The sequence below is a fragment of the Bufo gargarizans genome, chromosome 1, assembly GCF_014858855.1.
Source record: "Bufo gargarizans isolate SCDJY-AF-19 chromosome 1, ASM1485885v1, whole genome shotgun sequence".
Lineage (NCBI taxonomy): Eukaryota > Metazoa > Chordata > Amphibia > Anura > Bufonidae > Bufo > Bufo gargarizans.
Window position 1 is genome coordinate 399,482,237 of NC_058080.1, and position 6,627 is coordinate 399,488,863.

Sequence of the window (6,627 nt, forward strand, 5' to 3'; positions counted from 1 at the left end):
AGTTGAAATGTACCTACAATAAAAATTACAGAGAGTGCTGAACATGGCGAGCACCGGTGCAGTGTAGTGACGCTGCCTGCATGATGATGCACCGCGGCCCTCACACACTTATACGGCTCTCTAGTTTCAGGGATATCCCGTGGGGGGTCGGTGACTCTAATACAAGGGACTAACTGGGAGGCGGCTGCGGGGGGGAGCCCTGGCTGCAGCTATAGCCAGCTCCCTGATCCGGCAGGAGAGGCAGGCGCGGGAGTCCAACAGTGACCGAGTGTGCACGTCCAAGGGCCGCACCAGCCCCAGCAAGGACGGCCGGTCACTGTGCGAGAGGCATGTGCTGGGAGTGTTCATGTGCTGGTTTTCTCCTGAGGCCTGTCAGGAGAAAACCAGAACCCCAGCTGAAAGGAATTGTGACAAGGTTATTCAGCCAGCAGTGATACTTCCTGCAGATGCACCCAGATGGCAGCATTGATGGCACTAAGGACGAAAACAGCGACTACACCCTCTTCAATTTAATTCCTGTGGGTCTCCGAGTGGTTGCAATACAAGGAGTCAAGGCAGGACTTGCCGTCAGTGGTTCTTAGGACTCAGTAAAGAAAGACAGATCATGAAAGGGAATCGAGAGAAAAAGAGCAAACCATCATCACATTTTGTACCAAAACCTATAGAAGTGTGCATGTACAGAGAGCCATCGCTACATGAAATTGGAGAGAAGCAAGGACGTTCAAGAAAAAGTTCAGGGACACCAACCATGAATGGTGGAAAAGTTGTTAATCAAGAATCAACATAGCCAAAATCCTGCCCTGTCCTGAGAGTGAACCCTCTGGAAAGTCAGAAATAATACATATGCAGCACGCCAGACCTGCAGGGTATTGCGACAGTGAGGTCACAGTTATGGGCAATCGAGGGTTACTCGCTTTTCTGAGGAGAACCCTGGGCAGGCATGCGACAGTGAAGGAGAGGTAGACACTAGTTCCTCTGAGGCACACTTGGTAAATAGGGACCAGGCCTGATGGTATGTGAGGTGCCCTGGATGTTGCAGGTATTTTGAGTGCCTTAGGTAAGGTCCCTTTAAGGATCGTGACGCCAGTGCCTGTAACTGTGGCACACCAGTTTGCAGGAGGATTAATGGAGTACACAGATGGTAAACCAAACGTTGCTTTACTTCAGGAAACAATCCAACTTTATACAATCAGTTGCAGTGGTGTATAATGCAGTGCTTACAGTACATATGCACAGCAGGTTTACTTCACAGCACAGCAGGTTTCAATCTTGCAAGATACTTGGAGGGTAAACAGTTAATGCTTTGCAGTACAATGCTGCTCTATCCCCACAGCTATTCTAGCTGGCTGGATCCCAAGGCCCGGATGCCTGATTGCTGGCTTAAATCCTTGGTATATAAATCCTTCCTCCAGTATTGGCACTTGCTTAAGGTTACAATACCTTGGTTTTCCTAGCTGTCTTCACTGCTGGATTGGAAAGGTGACTGCAGGTTTCTCCCAGGAGGTGCTCTCCTACTACTGGGGTATCTCAACTGAGCTATCCTTAGCATCAGGAGCTTCAGGCTGAGTCCTCTAGTCCCCTGGAATACACTCCCTCTCCCCTGTCTGGGCCGTCCTATAAATAACTAGGGCTCTCTAGCTCCCTCTAGCGTCTGGGAGGCTAAACTGCACCCTGACAGGCCTGACACCCAGTTAACACAGGGAAAATGCATACACATGACAGTAAATGCAATAAACGCATTAACCCTTATGTAGTACCCACTTTTACCTAGTGGGACACTACATACACCCACGCTATGACGTTGCCCGTCCTCGGCGCAACATGAGGGGTCCGCCCATCTGGAAGCGGCAGCCTGAAAGACAAATGGAGAACAGGCATACACAGTAATCACCACATTACCAATATAAAAAATTACAGACAGTGTCACTAAAAGGAGTGGTGAAAAGGGGCGTCGTTCTCTTCTCTCAGGATAATGTAAGGGAACAGGGGAGCTGACCTGGTGCAGCGTATTAATAATACCAGGATAGTCCATTATAAGCAAATTGTCCATAATAAAACGGTAGTAGTCCATAGAAAATGTAAAACATTAAATAACAATTCTTGGAGGCTCAAAGCATATAAATGAGTCCGTACCCAGGTTTAAAGTGACAAGTGTAGCCAAATATAAAGCAGAAGCAGAGGTACCAGATCACAGAGGCTCACATACGGTGGAGTCCATCTCTGGGCACATTTCTTTAAAATAGTAGCAAGATCTCAGAGGCTCATGTGCATTAGAGTCTATCCCTGAGCGCATTTCCTTTAATATTTACGTTGCATAATAAAAGTGACAGCACATAAAAATAGTCCACATTATTCAAATGGCACATATAAAAAATAAGTGCTGCAATACCCTTAACCTGAAAAGGGGGTTAAAGGTGCAACATACAAATAGGCACGACTGGATCCAAATATTGCAGAAGCAGGCAGGGGGTCCTGTAAACAATATGGCCTTGCTGCAATTGGTATTTCAGTGGTTTACCGCCTCCACTGAGCCGTGGGTAACTGGCAGCAGCAACAGAGGGCCAAAACGACAAAGGACTCCTGTCCTGGAAAGGGTTAATCCATTTTATTAGGGTCCCTTGGCAAAATAAATCAAATCAATGGCCTAGCAGGCCAATTCACAGGGGCATGTCATATCCACTTGGCATCACAGTGGTGCTCCCTGGCTCCATTTGCAGATTGGGCCTGTAGTGAGAGTCAACAGGCGGATGTGCCCACCACACAGTATTGGGGGGCAACTGCAGCATGAAAGGACCCCTAATAGGTATTGGCCCCATAGGCCTAGGGGTGATCACGGTTGCTGACCGCACCGGTGCAGGCATGACAATTAAAGGGCTGCTGCACTGACCTGGGTACCGCTGCTGCAAGCGGTCCGGTGGGTTCCGGGACAACTGGCTCTGCGCGTCGGTGCACAGCGTAGGAGGACCTCACCGCAGGTGCTGACACTAAAGATGGACGGCTGACAGGGGCAGGTACTCTCACCTCAGACCCGGAGACGTCCGAGTCCTTAAGTCCTTTTTCCTTCTGGTCAGGTGGAGTCCGGATCCTGGCGGAGGCAATCTGGCGCAGCTCACGTAACTGCTTCTCAAGCCGCACAATCTGGTCGTCCAGGCTTTCAGTCTCAGGATCGCTGTCCTCCGATGTCGCCGCTGGCACTTGTGAAGTAGATGGCGCGTCCCGCACAGCCGCTGCAGGTTCAGGTGAGGCGTCCGCTCTCTTTCCTTTTCGGATGTTGTCCAGGGTAGCGTGGAATCTTTCTGCATATTCTAATTTGCGGATGGTCTTCTCCCTGCGAGGCAGCTCAGGTGAGGGTTGCAAACTCGCCCATTTTTCCAACACGCTCGATCCTTCTCTGGAGAGCGACAGGGCGGCACCAATAATCGCAGATAGATCCTCCCATTGCTCTGGGAGGCCACCCCCCAGGTACTTCAGTATGGGGAGGCGGAGTCCATTTCTGCAGACATGCAAATGTCCAGACAGGGCGGTGGTGCGGACATATAGCCTTTCCCGCACTTTTCAGCAGAAGGCGCCAATTTTTACCGCCAATTTAGTATGAAAATGACGCAGCAATAATAAATCCAGTCAGTTTCTTTAGGCGGCCATCTTTTTTGAGCAAATCGCTGTCTATTCACTGACAGCAAGCGGTGGCTTAAACAAACGGCAAACAGTCTATACAATATAATCTTCACACCGCAGATTATTACAGTTCTCTTTGGCCCAGCAATTTTTCAATAAAAAACAATTAGGGCTTGGTCACTTTAAGGCAAATAATGGCACACAGTTTTTGTATCCGCAATGGCGCAGGAATGATCGTATCCTGTTCGTGACGCCAATTTATGCAGCACGCCAGACCTGCAGGGTATTGCGACAGTGAGGTCACAGTTATGGGCAATCGAGGGTTACTCACTTTTCTGAGGAGAACCCTGGGCAGGCATGCGACAGTGAAGGAGAGGTAGACACTAGTTCCTCTGAGGCACACTTGGTAAATAGGGACCAGGCCTGATGGTATGTGAGGTGCCCTGGATGTTGCAGGTATTTTGAGTGCCTTAGGTAAGGTCCCTTTAAGGATCGTGACGCCAGTGCCTGTAACTGTGGCACACCAGTTTGCAGGAGGATTAATGGAGTACACAGATGGTAAACCAAACGTTGCTTTACTTCAGGAAACAATCCAACTTTATACAATCAGTTGCAGTGGTGTATAATGCAGTGCTTACAGTACATATGCACAGCAGGTTTACTTCACAGCACAGCAGGTTTCAATCTTGCAAGATACTTGGAGGGTAAACAGTTAATGCTTTGCAGTACAATGCTGCTCTATCCCCACAGCTATTCTAGCTGGCTGGATCCCAAGGCCCGGATGCCTGATTGCTGGCTTAAATCCTTGGTATATAAATCCTTCCTCCAGTATTGGCACTTGCTTAAGGTTACAATACCTTGGTTTTCCTAGCTGTCTTCACTGCTGGATTGGAAAGGTGACTGCAGGTTTCTCCCAGGAGGTGCTCTCCTACTACTGGGGTATCTCAACTGAGCTATCCTTAGCATCAGGAGCTTCAGGCTGAGTCCTCTAGTCCCCTGGAATACACTCCCTCTCCCCTGTCTGGGCCGTCCTATAAATAACTAGGGCTCTCTAGCTCCCTCTAGCGTCTGAGAGGCTAAACTGCACCCTGACAGGCCTGACACCCAGTTAACACAGGGAAAATGCATACACATGACAGTAAATGCAATAAACGCATTAACCCTTGTGTAGTGCCCACTTTTACCTAGTGGGACACTACACATATAATCTGACACAAAAGGTTTCCGCTGACTTCTTTTTTTAAGTCAAGTTTTCTTCTTTGGATAGAACAAAGAAATGGAAATTGAATTGCCTCTGCAATGTTTTAAACCAGTCAGAAGCATAAAACCTGAAGAAAACTCCTCAAATCTGGACTCCATTCCATTTCTGAGAAGTTTGCTGTATGATCAAATAAGTTCCCATCTCTGCATAAAAATATACAATAAAGATGTTACCTTTAAAAAAAAGTAAAAAATTAAAAATTACAGACCTCTGCATTCTTTGTAGGTGGGAAAACTTGCAAAATTGCCATTGTATCAAATATTTATTTTCCCGACTGTAAATGTTCTCTTTCCCTTTTCTTCACCATCTGGGCCAGACAATCATGATGATATGTCCCAACAAAGGCTCAACTGTATAGAATTTAATTGCCAGACATTTTGTTCTTTTAGCACCCTCCCTACTTTTTCTCGACCTCTATACAAACTCACTATCCATAGAACAAATAATCCCTCCCTCCACTTGGTGCGCCACACAGTAAAAGTACCCTCTTAAACAATAGATGGGCCCCCTTTAGCCCCACTAACAGTGTTTCTCGAAGTGCCCCACACAGTAATAGTGCCATATTGTTGCCCCCATACAGTAATAATAATTGTGCCCCAATACTGTAGAAGATCCTTCTCCACTAATGCTGCCCTATGTACCAATGAAAACAAAAATAGACAAAAACTGGGCTCCCGCTGAGCTGAGGAGAAATCTAATCAAAATCCCTGCTATCTGTGATCTACTGAACATGGGTGTATCAAGTGGAACCCTGCCATTTCTGCACATCTTTGGGAGCCATGCCTTTGTCTGCTCCTGGGACTGCTGTTTTAGTACTGCTGGTACTGTGACTGCTGTGCATCTGAAGGCCTACCTGCCATGCTTGGACCTTGGACCACAGTGTGCAGAAACTGGGGACCACCTCCTGATCCCTTCCTCCTCCCTTATGCTTAGTTCTGTGATACGGAGTCAAAGACCTTCCTGCGACTGCTTTCAGGGATCTAGGTGGGGAGAGTCTATGGCTTGTTACCTGTATACATCCTTGACAGGTCTGCATGACTGGGGACTGGTGCACAGCAGGCTTCTGGTACCAAGGCTGTCTAAGCAGGGAGTTGCTGCCTGTGATTGGAGCCTCAGCTCTCTGCAGCTTAGGCCCCTGGATCCTGCTCCTGTGGAAGGGCCTGTGGTCACTACCAACATTGGGGTTCCTTGTTGCCCCACAACTCTGCAACTGATCCACAACAGAGTCTTGCCCCATGTTTTGGACCGACTACTCTGCCATTTACAGTGGGGAGAATTTTATTTTGAATTATTTGGACCTGGGTCAGCTAATTATCATACTGTTTCTAGCCCTTTGGAACCTGGGGGGTTAAAAGCAACTATTTGCCAACTATAATAACAAGACACATTTTGTTATTTTGTTTTCTGAGGCAATACCGCCACCAAGTGGTCATTTTGAATATAACACACCTGCAGAACTTAGATGAATCTGTCATCCCCATTTTGGAATATTAACTGCAGTAATATATAATAGTAGTACTGCAGATAAGGAGTCCAGATCAGTATTTTTTGATTTTGCTACTGGCATCCTGACTATATATTTAAACACAGCTTTGAGTGCTGAAAGCGGGTGAATTGGGGGCAATAGGAAAATAAAACCTTATGTGCAGTATTACTCATAATTTGGCAAATATATGACAAACATCATTACTTTATATAGATGTTGATGGCAGTGACCACTAACTCACAAAAGACAGTGGAGCTGGAAGCTA

At 47.2% G+C, this 6,627-nt stretch overlaps 1 pseudogene; it reads left to right on the forward strand.

Moving 5' to 3' along the window:
* The first annotated feature begins 383 nt into the window (after positions 1 to 383).
* On the forward strand, positions 384 to 808 carry LOC122931822 (annotated as a pseudogene).
* Positions 809 to 6,627: the final 5,819 nt, after the last annotated feature.